At 37.8% G+C, this 20,894-nt stretch overlaps 1 pseudogene; it reads left to right on the forward strand.

Annotated features, from left to right (window-relative positions):
• Window positions 1-589: 589 nt before the first annotated feature.
• LOC102426135 overlaps window positions 590-20,894 on the forward strand; it is a 31,777-nt pseudogene continuing 11,472 nt past the window's right edge.

Genomic DNA, 20,894 nt, shown 5'->3' on the forward strand with positions numbered 1-20,894 from the left:
TTCTTTCTTTCTTTTTCTTTCTTTCTTTCTTTCTTTCTTTCTTTCTTTCTTTCTCTCTTTCTTTCTTTTCTTCCTTTCTCTCTCTCTCTCTCTCTCTCTCTCTCTCTCTCTCTCTCTCTCTCTCTCTTCCCCTCTCCCTTCAACTTTCCTTGGATAAGGATTAATAACAACAACAAAAAACTAATTTGACTCATGTTTTCCAATGAGAAGAGTGAAATTTCATATACCCAGGACAAAATGCATATTTTCATAGGCTCTATCCAACATATGAACTGATATGCTAGCACTAGATTTCTGATTCCATTTATTTTATAAAAAAATGATCACTTCTGTCTGAATTAGTGAAGTCCTCCCCAAAAGATGCAATTGCATTTGAGTTTCAGCTTTAAAAAAGCCGCTGTCAATTTAAGAGACTACTGTATTTTCTGGGTTGAAAAAGGTGCCACCAAAGTCATCCAGGCAAATGTCAGTCAATCTTTCTGACTGTGTCTAGAAAAACTGGACAACAGACTTCAAGCTCTATGCTGGTCTCTTCGACAGCAGGGTGGCTGCCAGCCCTGTGCAGCTCAGCAAGCTAACCTTTAGGAGTATGTTTTTGGCATTGAGGCTGGCCTTTGATTCTCATTCTGACTTGAGCAAACTTAAAACACTCATGGTTCCATCTTTGGTAATGGGTACGTACATTCCTGACAGACTAGTTGCCCATCAGAAGTGATGTCATGTTTAAAAACAGAGTTACAAAGTATGCATGTGACCAAGTATAATAAAAATCAGAAGACAAAAGATTGAAAACTAAATAAGACTATTTTCCCAGCTGCTTGCTTAATTTAAGACGCTTTCAATGAAAACAATAAATGTAATTCTATTTCAGGCAGACAACTTAACCTCCTACCAACAAATATTTGTCAATCCCCTGTTTGGGGTTTGTACACAAGGGTGAGAGCTGCAAAGGACACAGAAACACTATGAAATTATAATTTAATGTATAAGAAAAAATGTGCAGAAAGAACCATCATACAATACAGAATGTGAAAAGTCACATGAAATGGAAGCATAGAAGAAAATGACAACATTGGTTGCTAGAATAGGGAAAGGCACACGAGAGGATATAACATGTGTCCTAGGCTTGAAGGTAGTTAGGATTTGAGGGTAGACATGGGGCTATGTCTTGGAGGAAAGACAATGATGTAAGCAAATCCATCGGTGTGGGAAAGCACAGACATGCTTAGAAAGGGCAAGTAGGCTCTTGGTTGGAACATTGGGTCAGACAGTGCAACTCAATGTTTGCCTGGGCTCACAAAACTGAACTGAAGAAGAATCAGGCACTCTCCCATCTCAGTGTGGCTCAAGGACACTCTCTTAGGGGTGTTGGCACATAGATATTTAAAATTCTTTGGGGTCTTGTGAAAAGGCCCCCAGCTGCAGCCAGAAAAGTGACTTCCAGTCTTGACTCACTTGCCAACTCATCCAATCCCTATTGGTCCACAGATTTTTCATTTGTAAAGAGAAAGCAATACTAGTCTACCTGCAGTAGTGTAGCTAGGAGGCTAAAGAGACTCTAAGTACAAAATGATTCTGTTGAAAATGGCCTGTTCAGAAGTATAAGATAAGTATACTATTGCACTCGGGAAAATATTATCAAGCATCAAAATCCTTTCCTGGAGGACATGAACAAAAAAAGGAACACAAGAAAGTACACACACACACACACACACACACACACACACACACACACACTCAGAACTGCTCAAAGAATCTGAACAAGCTGTTCCAACAACAACAACAACAAAAATACCAAAGAGCTGGTCACTTTTCATCTTCCTATCATTTTCAGGAAATTCCAAAAAAGTAAAAGTAAAAGATGCAACAACAGTTTTTCCACAGGCTAAGCCAGCTGCTACTACCTTAACAGGATACTGTTGTTTAAATAACATAATAGAAGCCAGAGTCCCATCAGGAGTAATGCAAAGCCTTCTGAAGAGGAGGAAACTAACCATCCATCCTAAAGGAAATAAATAAGTCTCCGGGCAAAGCCAAAACAGATGTAGAACAAAATAGTTTATAAGAACAAAAAGCTCCCAATATACCTCTTCGTTCCTGTTTCTTATTGCAGAGAGCAAAGCAGAAGAAAGACTATCATTTCTATCACCCAAGGCAAAACTTCATCCATTCATCCACGTCACAACTTTAGCGAACAGTCACTACAAGACAGGAAACATGCTGGGGAAAGAGGAAAAAATCATTTTTGCTCTTGAGGAGATAAGGCCAGTAAGAATAAAACCTACATTCATTTTGTAAGTATGAGGAAAAACTACTCCCATTGTCTCTCATAACACCCCTTTGGAGAAAGTACTGCCTTACGGATTTGAAAACTGGGGCCCACAGAGTTTACACGACTTGTCTAAGCATGTAAAGCTAGCTGTTGGCCTTAATCAATAAAGAAATTTAAAAAAAGTTAGCTGTTGGTGGAGCCAGGATTTAAACCCAGGCTTTCTGACCCAAAACCTTTCCCCAAGGGTTTGCAGGTAAGGCTTTTCTTCAGCATCACCACATAACCTGCTGAGGCCTTTCTTATTTGCATAGAAAATTCCATTTAGGCACCCCATTTCCTCTTGGCTTGGAGTCAGAAAACAGTTTGGGACTCAGTCATAAATCATGGTAACACAGCATCACATTACATGTAGCAAGAGCTACTCCAAATCTGAGGAGAGATGCAAGCACAATAATGGAAGGAATGTTTGCTTGCCTCTCTCAGCCCATGTCAGATACAGTCAGCAAGGCGAGGTGATATTTTCAACTTTATTCATCATTTTAGAATGAATGAAAATAACATTGAGCTGTCATTCCTCCCAACATTAAATTGGCACGGGATTTTCAAAAGGAATAAAACTCAGTGTTGGCATTTATAACAGATTTTTTAATGTGCATATCTTTGAATGCAACAATTCCATTTCTGGGAAGGTATTAAGAGGTCACCATTCAGACAGGCTTAAAAGCTTTGAGTCACTGTTTTTTTTTTCTCTCTCTCCCTTGCTCTATATACCAATTATTTGCCAAGTCCTGTCAATTCCACTTCCAAAATGTCTCTCACATCTATTTCTTACCCCATTGTCACTGTGGAACATCTTTTTATTCTTTCATTTGATTATTAACTTCCTTACTGGTCTCTTCAATTGCTATTTTCCACCACATAAATTTATTCTACGTAGTCATCAGATATATGTTAAGAAGTAGAGTTCCAACAGATTCACTGTAATGTTAAAAAATATGCAATGGTTTTCCATTGCCTTTTTTTTCTTTATTGATTAAGATATTACATATGTGTCCTTATTTCATTGTCCATTGCCTTTCAGAGTGAGAACAAACATGTTTTCCTAGCTTCCCAGGCATACCCCAATATGGCCTCATCGTTACTTTCTACTTATTCCCCAGACAAAATGGGGAACATGTAATTCCTAAACAAATCTTAAGTTATTTTTCCTCAAGGATGTTATGCCCCCTCCATAATCTCTGAGCAATTTCTTTCAATTCCCATAGTAGTATTCTTGTAACTCATATAAATCATAATTACGTTCTAGCTTAAAGTATTTGCAAACTTGGTCTACCCTTATACTAGATTATTCACTCCTTGAAAACATCCTGTGGCTTATTTTCCTCTGTATCTGTATTCAGTAGGGTTTCCTGAAGCAGATCCTGAGACAGGGATTCTTGCAAGAAATATGTTAAAGCAGTGCCCTTGGGAGAAAGTGGGGGCTGTGAGAAAAGCAAGATAAGCAGTGGAAGGAGCCAGGCAAAAATGCTGTTTCAGGGGAAGTCTAGCTTCAGCCTGACCCCATGGGAGCTCTGAAACAGAGTATGCACCGCAGAATTGTTGTATCTGAGGCGAGAAAGCTGGGCTGTTACACACTGCATGGGTCACCACTGGTCATAGGCCACCTTTGGGGGCTTGAGGGGTGTAAATTCCCAGGCATCTCTGGTCTAGGGACCACCTATAAACCACAGGCAATACTCTGAAGCAAACCAACATCTGCAACAGCTGAGGGATAGGTGCATCCACCCAGTAAAGAAGGTCTGCAGAGTTCACTTACATCACCTGCCATAGAACCCCCACTTAGACCCCCTAGTATAGCGGTTCTCAACCTGTGGGTCGCGACCCCTTTGGGGGTTGAACGACCCTTTCACAGGGGTCGCCTAAGATCATCCTGCATATCAGATATTTACATTATGATTCATAACAGTAGCAAAATCACAGTTATGAAGTAGCAACGAAAATAATTTTATGGTTGGGGGTCACAAAATGAGGAACTGTATTTAAAGGGCCAGAAGGTTGAGAACCACTGCCCTAGTAGCTCAGAGCCAATAGTAGATGCTCAGTAAGTAGCTGCTAAAAGAACGGCCTACAAGAAGGAATGACTTTACAGTAGTATTCTCCTGTTTGAAGTACATTCGTATAGTCTTAAAAATAGCAACCTGTTCACTTAGTATCTTAGATCGGGCTGCTATAACAAAGTACCATATCCTGGGTGGCTTATAAACACTAGAAATGTATTTCTCACAGTTCTGGATGCTGGAAATCCGAGATACGATGCCAAGCGTGGTTGACCTCTGGTGGGGTCTTCTGGGGGTGTTGCAGATGGCCTATCTCTCCTTGTTTATCTCATGGAGAAAAGTGGGAAGCTGGCTCTCTGATTTCTACTTATAAGGACACTAACCTCATTTATGAGGGCTACAGCCTCATGACATAATCACCTCCCAAAGGCTCCATCTCCAAATGCCAGCACACTGGGGATTAGATTTTCACATAAGAATTGGGACACACAAATACTCAGTACATAGCTCTTATTCTTCCCCGGTAAACAAAGAAAGCAATCAGAAGGAAAAATACATGGGATTGTTAAATTGCATGTACTTACCCGATTTAAAATAAATTTTTGTAGTCGCTAGGAAGTCTGAGCTAGTACATTTAATCGTAGATTAATTCATACCCATGAAAAATTGAAAAGTTGGCACTCTTAGAGATTTTAATACAAACATTAGTGAAAACATTGAGGACAGTTTTTGATGAAAGTGATTATTTTCATTTTTAAGAACAGAATGTCTACTAGTGACCAATCAAGCTGCTGATTATGACAATAAATATTTACAGAAGGGGCCAAATCCTTCTCTATAAACCCCAAGAGAGTCTCTTAGCTGTAGTCAATCATTGTCCAAGTCGAGGTCTCTTTGGATCGATGAGTAATAAATGAAAAGTGATATTTCCATAGGCAGCATATTAAACCCATCACTGGCATTGGATTTCTGCTTTCAATTGTATCTTGTTTAAATCAATGTTTGGGATAAAATCAGTATGGTTCCATTTTATTTTTTTATTTATTTGTTTACAATGTTTTGTTTTATATATTTTTCAAATTTTATTGAATTTATTCGGGTGACACTGGTTAATAAAACAATACAGGTTTCAAGTATACGACTATGACACATCATCTGCACACTGCATCATGCGCTCACCACCCAGAGCCAAGTCTCTTTCTGTCACTATTTATCCCTCCTGTGCCCTCTTCCACCTCCCTCAACCCCCTTTCCCTCTGGCCATCACCAGACTGTTTATCTGTGTCTCTTTTTCTTCTTCTTAATTCTTTCTACCTTTTTCATCCAGCCCCTCAACCTTCCTTCCCTATGACAGCCAGCACGTTGTTCTCTGTATCTATGAGTCTGTATCTATTTTGTTTGGCACTTTATTGTGTTCATTAGATTTCACACATAAGTGAAATCACATGGTATTTGTCTTTCTCAGACTGCTTATTTCACTTAGCATAATACTCTCCAGGTCCATCCATGCTATCGCAAAAGGTAAAATTTCCTGCTTTTTCACATCAGAGTAGTAAGCCATTGTATTAGTGTAACATCATACTCAATGAGCAAACACTAAAAGCATTCCCCTTAAGATCAGGACCAAGATAGGAATGTTAACTTTCATCCCTCTTGTTCAACATAGTACTGGAAGTCCTAGCCATAGAAATCAGAACAGAAGAATAAATAAAAGGCATTCAAATTGGAAAGGAAGAAGTAAAACTGTCATTTTCAGGTGACATGATACTGTATATAGAGAACCCTAAAGATTCTACCATAAAACTACAAGAACTGACTAATTAATTCAGTAAAGTAGCAGGATACAAAATAAATATCCAGAAATCAGTTGCATTTTTATATACCAATAATGAACTCTCAGAAAGAAAAAGTAAGAAAACAATCCCATCTACAATTGCATATAAAATACCTTGGAATAAATTTAACCAAGGATGTAGAAAACCTGTACCCAGGAAATTATGACACTGAAAAAAGAAATTGAAGAAGATACAATTAAGTGGAAGCATATACTGTGTTCATGAATAGGAAGAATTAACATCATTAAAATGTCCATACTAGCCCTGACCGGTTTGGCTCAGTGGATAGAGCATTGGCCTGCGGACTGAAGGGTCCCAGGTTCGATTCTAGTCAAGGGCATGTACCTTGGTTGTGGGCACATACCCAGTGAGGGGTGTACAGGAGGCAGCTGATCGATGTTTCTCTCTCATCAATGTTTCTAACTCTCTATCCCTGTCCCTTTCTCTCTGTAAAAAATCAATAAAATATATTTTTTTAAAAATAAATAAATAAAATGTCCATACTACCCAAAGCAATCTATAGGTTCAATGCAATTCCTATCAAGATAACAATGGCATAGTTCACAGACCTAATATAAATATTTCAAAAATTTAGATGAAACCACAACAGACTCAGAATAGCCACAGCAATCTGAAGAAAAACAAAGTTGGTGAAATCATGCTACCTGATATCAAACTACACTACAAAGCCATAGGAATCAAAACAGCATGTACTGGCATTAAAAACAAACATATAGATCAATGGAACAGAATAGAGCCCAGAAATAAACCCATGCCTTAATGGTCAATTAGTATTCTACAATGGAGGCAAGAACACACTAGTTGCTACATGTCTAGCCCAAAATGAAAGGGAGGGAATAATTACCAGTACCTGGTAGGAGTCAGCAGAGAAGGCTACCTTTAGAGGATCAGTGACATTCCGTAGATAAACAATGTTAAGCCAGGAGTGTCACAGTGTCACAGGGAGAAGAAATACACTAACCTCACTTTCCTCTCCCTCTTATCCGTTCTTGGGGTGCCGCTGCAAGAAGCTGAATCCCACTAAAAATATAAGGGTCAGGGTGCCCTTGTGGCGGGGCAAATAATGTGGTTTGCAAGAGTTAGAGGATATATCTGCAGGGCCAAAGGGACGAAATCTGCCACACTCACATTGTATCCATTTCCAGATTCTGAATTCTTTAGAGTCAAGAGTCCAAATTTGCATACAATCCTGCTACTTAAGACAATATCTGAAACACAAATGTTTATGAAGTACTTTGTTACTAGACATTGTATTATAAGACCAGGGCAAAGGGATTCTAGTATTCAGATGAACACAGGTTATATGGGACTGAGAGCTTGCTAAGTTATCCATACTGAAGATGCTAATTGTTGGGTTTATAATTAAGCAAAACTAGTCTGGTACCTCATGCCTATTCCCAACTTTTTCAGACTGAAGATATAGACAGACATTTGGTTAGTTGGTTCAAATGGAAAATAGTTTCATGTGTAATTCATCCATTTACAATTTTATCCCAGAGAAAAAATGAAGAAGTAAAGATACAATCAAAATTTTTTTAAATATATATAGTTTATTGATTTTTCACAGAGAAGAAGGGAGAGGGACAGAGAGTCAGAAACATCAATCAGCTGCCTCCTGCACACCCCCCACCGGGGATATGCCCGCAACCAAGGCACACGCCCCCGACCGGAATTGAACCCGGGACCCCCCAGTCCGCAGGCCAACGCTCCATCCACTGAGCCAAACCGGCCAGGGGTACAATCAAATTTTTAAAGTCCCTTTGCAACTCTGGCTTTTCACTACTGTTCCTTATCAAAGATGATGGTATTCTTTATGTCCTTCTCCAGAGCACAGTATTTGAGTTGCATTTCCAGAAGTGTTAATGGGTAATGCTTGATTTTTGGGGTGCTAATTTACTAGAGGAATATAATGGATTAATGGGATCTACAGATGATTGTAAATCCCACTTAAGAGTCTCAACATCCTCTTCTACCAAACTTTTAAATGAAATTGTAACTGACAATGTAATTGACTGACTGGTCTTACTAACTTTCAACTTCAATATTCTTATCAAATAAATGTTGTAGGAAATGCCCCAAAGGCTGATAACATAAGAAAAATTCAAGGTCTAAATCATCTATAAACTGGATAATCGGTCACTAAATTATTGAGGTAAGTGTATGTTATGAAGTCTTCTTCCAACAATGCCTTAAGGCAATTTTTATAGATGCTTTATAGGTTGTACAAAAAAGCACTGCTTTTGTAATTCAGCAGTTTTTGAGATCAAGCATTCTCCCACTGCATATTTTAAATTAAGTTATAGACTTTCATGGAAGAACAGTTCTTAAGTTTTTAGAGCTAAGACAGTCAATTTGGCTTCATATTTATTTGAATGGAAAGTCTTGCCTAAAGTTTTATAGGCTTTAAATGATTCAGCCCAAATATCTCTCCTTAAACAACCATCCCTATGATGAGACAAATATGTGCAGCTACCCTAAGCTCTACACTCTAGCCTCCACCCTCCATAGGAGTTCTATTGTCCTGTAGGGAAGAAAGGAGGAGGAAAGATAAGATGATTCTAGTTGAGACTAAGAAAGCCTTGAGGCTCATCTCCACACAAACAACACATAGTTCCTCCATCACCATTGTCCTGACTATTCTGCTGCAAACCATGGCCGACTACTTGCAAACATTTCTTCTTAAAAATAAATAAATAAAAATATATCGATTTCAGAGAGAGGATGGGAGAGGAAGGGAAACATCAATGATGAGAGAGAATCATTGATCAGCTGCCTCCTGCACGCCCCCTATTGGGATCGAGCGTGCAACCTGGGTAGTATTTGCCCTGACCAGGAATCGAACCCTGACCTCTGGTTCATGGGTCGATGCTCAAATACTGAGTCACACCAGGAGGGCCAGGCATTTCTTCTTTAACAACCAGGGAATCGTGCAATTTATAAACAAAGTAACCTAAATTTGAAATGATTACAGGGCACTCAAAGCTACTGTCTCTGTTCCAACCTTCACCACAGCTTTGAGAAGACTCCAGGAAGCATCTTGGGCTTCATGGAAACAAGGTGAAGCCCAATATTTGTCCAAGATGCTATGGCACTCTACCTTCTAACCCTACTTCCCAAGCTGCTCCTTGTTACTTCTACCGAAGAGCCCTTATTTCACTTAAACCTGGGTATCCCAGAAAAGGTACATCAGGGCTAAATAGCCTGTGATACACACCGAATATACCAGTATTTCTACATATCTGCACCTCAATCCTGTGCATTCAGTACAACCCCGTAATAAACACAACTTCCCAGAACACACCATCATCTATTTTATCTCCTTTTTGAAACTTTCCTTTCTTGCCTTCTCGAAATCTATTAATCTATGCCTCAATCTTCTACACAGTTACCACTATTCAGTCCACAAGTTGTTTGTAGTAGTGTTTTTTATGAGTAAATAATCTCACTAGGTACTGTAGAAATCAAAGCAGTTATCAGAGACAGCCTTTGCCCTCAAAGAGCTTACCACCTATTCAAGGAAATGACATGTGTAAATAATCAGAACATACTAGTACATACCAAAATCAAGATATAGCTTGAGTACTTTGGAGAGAAGGGAGTTATTACCTCAGTATGTATCATGCTTGTTATAAAATGCAAAGCTATTTCAATGCAATTCATATGTTAGGGAACAATTTAAACATAAAGCAAATTTCACATTTGCTTCTGTACAACTTTGTCGGCAGAAAACTGCCCCCATTTGAGTTGAGCTATAGAAGAATATGAAAAACACACACGTGCACACCCCTTAAATATTTACCAGCTGCCTTAGTGTGCTAGGAATCACACCTAGCCACATCGAAGATCGAAATGTTCTGTCCACTTTCAGATCATCTTCCTTCTTCCACTTCACATTAATTCACAAGCTGCAATCCTCCTGTTCCTCCTGTTGTTCACTTCCACTTGCACACTTCAGGTCTTCACCAAAGCAAAGTACCAAATTTACCAGAGTATTTATGTATTTCTTGCCCAATGAACATGCATAAAAGCGTGCTCCCATTTTTACTAGGTTCCTATCTTCATTTCATGTCAGTGAAGGTTTTGAGTGTTATATCCCCAACTCTATTCGTCCCATAAGCTATGTTGCGGTTTTTGTGAAATTTTCATAATGTGGTCATTTTTAGAAATTCATATGTAGTGTTAACAGAATTGACTGTATATGCTCATATTATTTGAAAAAGTACTTTTTTGAAAAGAAATGTTTTTTCTATAGCCTTCACACACATATATTTCTTCTCCCCCCCCCACACACACCCAAACATTAATTTCCAACGTGGCTGATACAACTAACTCTTTGTTGGGGGTAAAGAATGGTTCTAACCTCCTGCAAAGGCCAGTTTATGGTCGTCTCCCCCTCACACCAACTGTAGGAAGGATTGTTCCCTTCTATCCCCTTCTCTTTAACTCCAGATTTGGAGGAGAGGATTTAGAGTCCACAAAACTGCAGCATGGTTTGAGTTGTAATTCCACTGCAGCCCAAGAAAAACTGTGTTCCATCTAACCCAGACCTCAAACATAGTCATCTCAAAAATTGTATTTTTTATAACACTTTTATCTCCAGTTCCAACCACAGTGCCTGACACACTTTACATATTTAATAAACATGAGTTGAAAGTTCATTTAGTAGAATAATTACTTCTCATTATTCTGTTGCTGTCAGCACATTTATCTCCTTCAAGTGAGGTGCTTAAGGCCTGTGATAACTTTCCTAAAAGATACAAAAGAAATTATATATCCAAACTATAATCGGATATATAAAGAAATGGAAAACTAAGATATGATCTGTTTTCCTAAAGTTAACATTGATGTCCACCTTAAAATGACCTTATGTGAGCCCTAATTTATCCTTCAGCACACTATGATTTTATTTCCTGTTTAGGAAGTATTGACTAATAAAAAGAAAAGAAAATACATTGCCCATCCTTGCTTTTGAAGAGTGTAATCAAAGAAAGCCCAAAATAGCCAACCTTGTTTCTGAAGTTGTCAGAATGTGGCACTTGTAACTATAGGAACAGAGCCAGTAATTATTCGTCTTTAATTCCTTTGATTAATTTAAACAACCAAAGAATTAGAAAACTGATGTTTGATGTGAATTAAGGAGGCAATTCAAATGCTGGTAACAATAACCTGCCTCAGGATGAATGAGGCCAATTCCAAGATACTTGATAAGAGAAAGATAACTAAAATAAGCATCAATTGATGCACAAGATGTCCTCATCAGTGGCTAAAAAGCCCAAGAATCAAATTTGGATCCATCTGAATTGAGGGTGTGTGTGTGTGTGTGTGTGTGTGTGTGTGTGTGTGTGTGTGTTTAAATAGAGTTCCTTGTTTCTCAAATGTTTCAGTCAATTTCTAAAGCCTAAGCTGAAGACTGTGGGTTTCCTGAATGGGAAAACCTATATGGCACTGGTTTAGACACACATACCATGAAACTCCTAAAACATGACACTTTATCTAAGCCCAAATATATTTTTTCATTCAATGTAACCCAGAGAGAGGCAGACAGTCCCAGAACTTTTGGAATTCCTTTCTACAAAAAAAAAAAAAAGAAAGATTGGAAGTTTTATTATTCAACAGAGGACCAAAACTACCTAAAAACTGGGACACAGAAACTTGATTATATTTTTAAATATTAAAACCTGAAACTAAATATTAATATCTTACTGTGTGTCTAAAATGTACCACAGTATATAGAGTATTAGATATGATTTTCTTAATACAATCTCACAAATATTATTACCAAAGGATAAGAAGAGTGTTATCTTTATGGTGCAAATATCTATGCTAATAAAAGAGAAACATGCAAATTGGTGCCACTCTGCTACGCCCACCAGCCAATCAGAGTGACTATGCAAATTAAACCAACAAAGATGGCGGTTAATTTGCATATGCAGGCACAGAGCGAAGACTGAAGACTGAAGAGGCTTGGCTTCTCCACTGTAGCCTCACTGCAGCGGCAGCAGAGGAGCCAAGCCTCGCTGCGGCCGAATCAAAGGCCTGGGTCCCGGGTGCCAGAGGAAAACTGGTGCTGGCAGCCAGGGGAAGAAAGGCCTATTGCATGAATCTCTTCATGCAACGGGCCTCTAGTGTGATAATAATACACATAAGAAATATAGAAAAATCATTTGAAGGAAATGGATTTGAATGGAGTGTAAAGGTTATATTTCAATACAAATAAGGATATGCAGAAAAAAGCATTCAGCCTTTATTCTGAATAACTCACAGAAGTGTACCTGACCAGCCCCAGCAGGAGTTTTTGAGGGGAGCTTCGGGATTTGACTTCCCATAGGAACACTTGCCAATTCCTGTCCTCCTCCTCCTTCCTGCTCTGTCTTGTGACTAGAGGCACAAATATGCAGACTGGCTGACTGGAATTAGGGGTTGAGCAGGGGTTGTGGGTGACTGGATAAAAGAGTGAAGTTAGTACACCCTGTAAAAATCAGTCTCCTTCCCTTGGGATATGATCTCTGGTGACCAGCCACAGAGAAGCTGGTTTTGAGGATGAGAATGGAATAGTTAGAGCATTAATTTTGGAAGTTAGTCTTTTACCCCTAGGTAGAGTCCCCCCAATTTATAAGCATCTAACTTAAAACCAACATTTCCTATCGAAGCCTTACCACTTCTGCCATGGCCGTATCTGAAAAACACTGGAGTTCTCCAATAGAAAACTGATGGCTTCAAAGCAGAAAAATGCAAATAAAGTCTCACTTCACTTAAAATTGAGGCAGATTCCCCAGCAAGTCATTCCATGCTTGTCAAGGTCCAGCCCCTTCCCTGTTTCTCTTCACCTTCAATCACTTTCCAATATAAAACTTGTGCTGGTGATTCTTAAACTTTATCATATATATCACCTGAGATACAATGCTTATTAAAAAGGCCGAGACCCCTTGACCCTAGCCTTGTGTTCTGATTCAATGGGTGTAGGGTGGACCCAGATCTTTACATATTTAAGCAGTACCCCCAGGTGGTTCTGATGCATGTGGTTCCTGAGCCACATCGATAAAAAGTACCCCAGGCTTAAGCTGCTTTCCCGAATAGTCATGCTCCTTTATGTCTCATGACTTCCTTCTCCACCATCTGTCATTCATACACAGTGGGGCCTTGACTTATGAGTTTAATTCGTTCCGAGACCGAGCTCGTTAAGGAGCTCGTTAAGGAGCTCATTAACTCAAATTACTCTATCAACTCAATGCAAAAAATCGGCCAAGAGACAGCTGGTATCTCAAAAAACTCGTTAGTCGGGACACTCGTAAGTCAAGGCCCCACTGTAATAATTACTGAGCACTGAGCACGAGTCTCAGCAAACTCCTCTTCGTCTTTGAAACCTAACTCAAGCATGAAGCTTCCTGGAGCAATTTCATGAACCTAAAAGGGTAAATGATAGCTAAGTTAGATGTCCTTTTGCTCACCAGGAACCCTGAGTGTAGTATTATTCTAGCATTGAACAGCTATATTACAAAGATTGGTATACTAAGTTTCTTCCACTAAACTATAGACCTATTATAAAGCAGAAGTTTCCAACAAATACTTGATTAATAGATGAGGCTAAGTGAGTGAGTGAATTAATGAACTAACTTGAAAAGTAGAGTCCAGATATCAATGGCTTGTCTAAGTGATGCTATTAAGCTTCATCTTCCCAAACCTCCTGCTCCCAAGCAATCCCCTGTCACAGGATATTGAAATTCTTACTTCACTTTTTCATCATATTAACTGCTAATCATTAAATTAGAAGTAATTTGGGGTTAATGAACAGTTTCCTTTTACGATGAAAATCTCTCTACAAGGTAAAATATCTAACAGGTTTTTATTGCAATATAGAATGTTCTAATCATATTGCTTTTCCCCAGGCTCACTTTCCTAACTCCCTGGAACAGTTCTAATTTTGGGGGGTAGGTTATTAAGTCTTGAGATTTTAAAAAATATATTTTTATTGATTTCAGAGAGGAAGGGAGAGGGTGAGAAAGAGAAACATCCATGATGAGAGAGAATCATTGATCGGCTGCCTCCTGCACGCCCCCTAGTGGGGATTGAGCCCACAAACCCGGGCATGTGCCCTGACTGGGAATAGAACTGTGACCTCTGGGTTCATGGGTCTATTCAGCCACTGAGCCACACCCGCCAGACTCAAGTTACTTTCTTCACCACCCCATTCACTGGAAGAAAATTGCTAGCACCTTAAAGCAAAGTGACTACAATATTTACATTTGTGCCTACAAATCTTGTTGTTTCTTTAATTCTATCCCATATCTCTTACCTAAGTACCTATTTTTTGTCCTTAATAAGAACATCGATTTTTTTCTTTGATTTATAGAAGTCAGAAAACTTGGAATCTTACACATTTTGATTGTATAAAGTCAGTAAAGAATATTTAACCTAATCTCATCACAAGAAAAAATAGTTAAAAGTATGTGTGGTAATGAATATAAACTAAACTTGGAGTCATTTCACAATATATACATATGCCATATCATAAAGTTGTACCCCTAAAACTGATACAATGTTATATGTCAATTTTATCTCAAGTTTTTAAAAAAGCTTGCCAAGCAATTTTAATGTGTAGCCAAGAATATAAAGTGAAAATGAGTCTTATGAAAATATTGTCCAGAATTCAGGGCTATGAGTACTACCATTCATATCACTATGTAACAATATACAGTTTGAAGGTATCCAATAGTGTCGCACATAATGGCCCTGGTAGTAATGCAAAATGTTCTATCCTCTGACCCACTGCTTCTAAAAGCATCCCAAACATGTAAAGATATTCTATGTACCTTCAAACACTATGAGTGTGCGGTGCTCTTTGCTTTTTTTCACAGGCACTGGCATATCTTACCGCTTCCATATTTTAATGGCATTTTCTTTTAGAACATCTAAAACTTGTCCAGAGTTGCAACTATTAAAAACCTATTTATCTTAAAAGCCACCAGCAGAAAAAAAAATAGTATTTACAGAATTCCTATTTTGCATCGAGCATTGTGTCAAGGTCTATGGAGGAACATAAAAGAAATATAGGGCATAGTCTCTACTCTGAAATGACTTATTTGGGACAACTATAATAAACTAACGTTCTAAATAAAAGAGCTAGAAAATAAGTAAGTGCTAACAGGGTAGTATTCATGAAAAATATAACATGGAAAAGCAAGTGTGATTAATAAGGACAGTAATAATAATGACAACTTATCCTTATTGAGCACTTACTATGGCCTGGCACTATTCTATGTGCTTCATTAATATTAACTTATTTGAGGTTCTTAACCCTAGGAGCAATGATCTTCTCCATTTTACCGATTAAGACATTGAGACAATGGTGACAAAGGACTTGCTCATGGTCACAGAGCAAGAGGACAGTGTTGCCTGGATTCAAACCAGTGACCTTGCTACACAGTGAGAAATAGCTTCATTGAAGGAAGTGAGTCTTGAGTGAAAAGCTAAGATTTCCCGTTTGTATTTATTTACATGAAGTGCAAGGTATAATCCAGAGCTTGTCCCCCCACTCTGCCACACACTGCTGTATGACCTTGATCAGGGAGCCTGCTCTCAAGTTTCAGTGCCGACACCTATAAAATGCTGACCCGTGATCACTCAGATGCCTTTCAGTTCCGTAGCAATCTGAGTACAGTGTAAATGAACAGAAGAAATATGGGCGCATACTACAACGGCAGACATAATGAGCAGAGGTGTGCATATAAAGTGAGAGCGAGGAGAATGCGAGCAGAATGCAAGCAGTCAGAATCAGCTCCCAGTGTTTTATGAAATGCAATTTACTGCACCATCACAGCGATCTTCTTAATAGCTTTTGTGTCATGAAAGATATACACCATCTAGACATCCAGGTTGCTCTGAGTATCTTAAAGAATGAGTGAGTCTGGGAAAGATAAAAGATGGGCATCTGAAGTCTCCTCTCCTAGGGAGAGGGTTTTTCCTGAATCCCCGCAGATCAGGGTCACAGCTTCCTCCTCAGAGAAAGGCTTGAGATGCCAATGCCCCTTTTCTGAAGAACCTGTTCCCTTCCTGACAGCACTTTCCAGGTTTTGAGGACCAACTTCACCTTTGTTTCTCTGGGTTATGACAAGACCTTCAAGCGGTTAAGTCTATGAAAAGCTTGCAGAGAGTAACACTTCGCAGGGATATCTTAATGCAGCCCAACCTTATCACACAAAAGGTGGCTAGGAGTAATAAAGCCAAACAGCAGACACTTCTGCTTCATTCATAAGTGATCCACAATCCTACTCAACTTTCTCCTTGCTCCTTCCATCTCAGCTCTATTGGAGATTCTGAGCCTTTCATTGACCTGATTCTAGTCTGGGTCTTGCCCTTGGAATGTGGTAACTACAGTTCATTGCCTAGGGTTTTCTATGAAACTTGATACAGACTTATCTTGTGGGGTCTTTTCATTTCTGTATACTTGGGTTAGGGCACCAACCACAGTTCACCTTCTAGGTTGTCAACCCTCGCTGGATAAGAACACTCAGTCTCCCTTAAGTTCCAGGTATTAAGTAACGTCATTCAAAAAATGTGACCAAATTTCAAATTATCTTCTGAAGTATCATCTTGTCAGAATTTTATTCCTATATTTGTCTCAATTGTGTCTTGAGAAAATAAAGAGGAAACATGCAAGAAAATATATATTTAAATACATATTTGATCCAAACAATCATGTAAGATAGATACTGAAAGAACAATTTGGGCTGCTTTTGTTAATGTAGAAGAAACTGTGAAATGAAACGTTCCATATTTGGGGTGTAGAGTTATTTGTCAAGATGCAAAAGTACATGAAAAGCTTTATGATCTTGTAAGTTATGCATGTGTGTTTTTCTTCTTAGAATCTGTCATCAAAAAAAGCCCATGGCTGGAGGAGGTTAGTTGTAATTAAAAGACCTTTCATAAAGACAAGACGGAGGGCAGCCAGTCGTGAATAAACACAGCTGGCTCAGTCAGCCCTGCACTTCCTCTTCAGTGTTTATCATAAAGTGGAAGAAAATGGCATTAAATGTTCAGAACCTCAGACCAAATCAACAAGGAAAATTCTATACTCCTAATTTTCCATTCACATTGTACTAATCTTGGGAGCAATAGAAGATAGAACATAAAGAGCATTGTATCAATAAAAATCATGTAACAAATGAAAGCTTACTGACATAATGTCCTTTCTACCAGCAGAATAGCTCTTGTTTTATAGGTCAAATGTATGCAAGACACCAAAGCAAGATCTAACAAACTTCATATAGTTTTCACCATCCTAGTGGCTCTTAAACACATTAAAAAAGAACATTTTCAAAGAAGGGAGAAAATTCCCATTGTTCATTCTAAATGGTATATACAACTATGATATTTAGACAATGTAGCCTTATTATCTGAGAAGTAATAAAGTCTGCAGCACTGTAATAAAAACTTACAAGATGAGTCATTTATTTGGAGACAACTGGGCCACATTTTAAACCCTTCTTTGCGTTATAAAAATGAATTATTCTCATTTTTACCTGAATCATTTAAATTTGCCCAAGCTGTTCACTTAGTAGCCAAACACACTGAAGCACACTCAGAATTGGGGTGGTATGACAAACCTCTGACTCCACTAAAGTTCTTGAGTAAATTCACTGAAACATTTCACTGTCCGAGGGAAACCAATACAAGGGAGAAACATCAGCCATCAAATAATTCTAGTCTATTTTTATGAAGTCTTAAAATGTTAACATTGTCATTTGGTACCAAAATTATATTTTCTTCCTGTGACCCTGTTCTCAAAGGAATGATAACCAAGACTTTAAAATTAAATGGGACTCAGCCCATTGCTCTCAGTCAGATGTGAATTCTATTATGAAAGTTGCTTTTGCACCTTTCCAGTGAAGGGGCAGGAGACATAGGCTTCCCTCACTAGAACTTGTGCACTTAACTTCAAATGTATTGACTTTTCATATGAGCTTATGATTCACACTAATATCAAGATTAATAACAATATTTTTCATGGCAATGCTGATTAAATAATAAGGAAAATACCAATTTGGACTTCAAGCATATACTAGTACAGGACTGTGCAAATCAGAATATTCCCTTGGTCCTCCCAGAAAACATCTAAAAGCAATGAAGACATTAAAAAATAAGACCCTGTAGGAATAAGGAAAGTTATGATGGTGACGGAAGAAGATTTGACTTTGGGTGGTGGGCACACAATGCAATATACAGATGATGTATAAGAGGATTTTACACTTGAAACCTCTATAATCTTATTAACCAATGTCACCCCCAATAAATTTAATTTAAATGTACCTTAAAAAATAGAAAAGTTTTGTATTACATACAAGAATATTCATCACTAAGATAAATTCTTATAATGTTATTAAAGATACAAAAAGAATTCTTCAGGCAATCAAGCAAAATATACATATGTAATTTAGCAACAGCAACTATAAAGAAACAGTAAATGAAAACAGCTCATATTTCATAAAATATGTAGGGAATGTTACCTAGAGCTATCACCAAAAAAGGAAGCAATAGGCCAAAATATTTTAACAGATTTCTAACAAATCTTTAAAGAATAAACAAATTGCAGGCTAGTCAGTGTTTCAGAGCACAGAGAAATGAGGAAGTGGTCCAAATTACTTTTGTGAAGTGTGCATGACATTGTCTCCAAAATAGAGTAAATGCTCATCATACATACACACCCAGAACTAGAGAACAATCTCACTCAAGACAATCTATACACAAACCATAAATATATATTAGTAAACATAATAGAGCAGCATTGAAATATCAAGAATTATTCCATTTTAGGAAATCTCAGAATGTAATTCATCATAAAAGGAATGTAATATGATTATCTTACAGCTCCTAAAAGGCATCTGATAAAATTCAAAATACTTCCTTAATAAAAACAAGCACATGAACACAAAAAATCAAATAGAAATAGAAATAGATGGATCTTCCCCTAACAAAATTTTGGTGTGTTTTTTTTATGCTTAATTAGAAACTTCTCAGTAAAGTCAAGCAGGATACCTGGGGAACAGTACATTTATGCAAAAGAACACAATTTCAATGATTAATATTAGAAAGGAGGAGGCTGTAACTATTCCTATCTGTAAAGGTTTTGACTAATACCCAGAAAAAAAGAGAATCTAACTGAAAAATTACTGTTAATCATGACAAAATTTGCTAACATAATGACATACAAAATGAATATCAAAATCAATAGCTTCCATATAAACTTAAAAAATGTTAGAGCATTGGAATATATAATAAGAGAAAAAACATTTACAGTGAGCAACAGAAAGGATGTAACAAATAGCAATAAACTTAACATGCAATGTTCAAGACATATATAGAGAAAACACTATAACTCTGCTGAATGATGCCAAAGAAGGCAGACCCTACATTATAAAGTTGTCACTTCTCATGGTAATCCATAAATGTAATGTGATTCCAGTGAAAAAGTCTAACAGGATTTTTTTTAAGACAAGTTTTGGAACTAGACTAGCTATTTCAGAATAATATGTGAACAAAAACCAAAAGACACCATCCAGACAAATTCTAAAATAGAAAATAAATGAGCAGGGACTTTTCCCACCAGATATTAAAATTTATTAAATCTTTAATAATAAAGGCAATGGTGGCACTGACACCCAGAAAAATGGGAGAGGAAGAAAAATCCAGAAATAGAGCCAAACAAGTTGGCATTTAGTACATTATGATGAAGGTAGCATTTCAGAACAAGAGATAAAATGGGGCTGGAAAATTTAGGGCAAAAAAGAGCTGGATCCACCTCTCCTACCTATGTCAAGATAATCTAAATAGATCAAAGATGTAAATGCAAGAAAGAAGGGAAGGAGCTACTTTTTATTATTTTTTTTTTATTTTTCAGGTATTGATTTCAGAGAGGAAGGGAGAGAAAGAGAGAGAGATAGAAACATCAATGATGAGAGAGAATTATCAATCAGATGCCTCTTGCAGGCCCCACACTGGGGATTGAGCCCGCAACCCAGGCATGTGCCCTAACCTGGAATCGAACAGTGACCTCCTGGTTCATAGGTCGATGCTCAACACTGAGCCGAGCCAGCCATGCAGGAACCACTATTATCATGAGAGTTCTGTGAGAACAAGGGACACAGAAAATTAATTCATAATCTCAGTAATCATATCCCAAAAGTTCATAACACGTAAGTGAAAAGATTGACAAATTCAACCATAAAAATATCTACAGTGTTTCTTAGTCTTCATGCCAAAAACAAAGCCAATACCATAAACAAAGTGAAAAGACAAATGCAAATGGCTTCTATGAATAAGGTTCTCAATCTGAAATGCAAATTACACCCACTTTGAGACACCATATTTTACCTAGTCCACAAAAATCCAACCATTTGATAACATCTTCTTTCAGCAAAGCTGGAGGGAAGAAGGAACACCCATTCGTTGCTGCTGTCATTGTAAACTGCTGAAATCCCTAAGGCAGGCAGTTTGCAATATTTATCAAAATTATAAATTCATATATTCCTTGATCAGCAATTTTGCTTCTAGGAATTTATTCAACAGACTTAAAAAGTGCAGATAGTGCCTATTTATTACAGCACTGCTTGTCATAGAAAAAGGTGAAATCACCTTCACATCTACCAGTGGAACTGTATGCAAAAATAAGAATAAGATGTACTTTTGAGAGAAGAAAGTAGTACATGGATCTTA

The sequence above is a fragment of the Myotis lucifugus genome, unplaced genomic scaffold (genome assembly GCF_000147115.1).
Source record: "Myotis lucifugus unplaced genomic scaffold, Myoluc2.0 scaffold_506, whole genome shotgun sequence".
NCBI lineage: Eukaryota > Metazoa > Chordata > Mammalia > Chiroptera > Vespertilionidae > Myotis > Myotis lucifugus.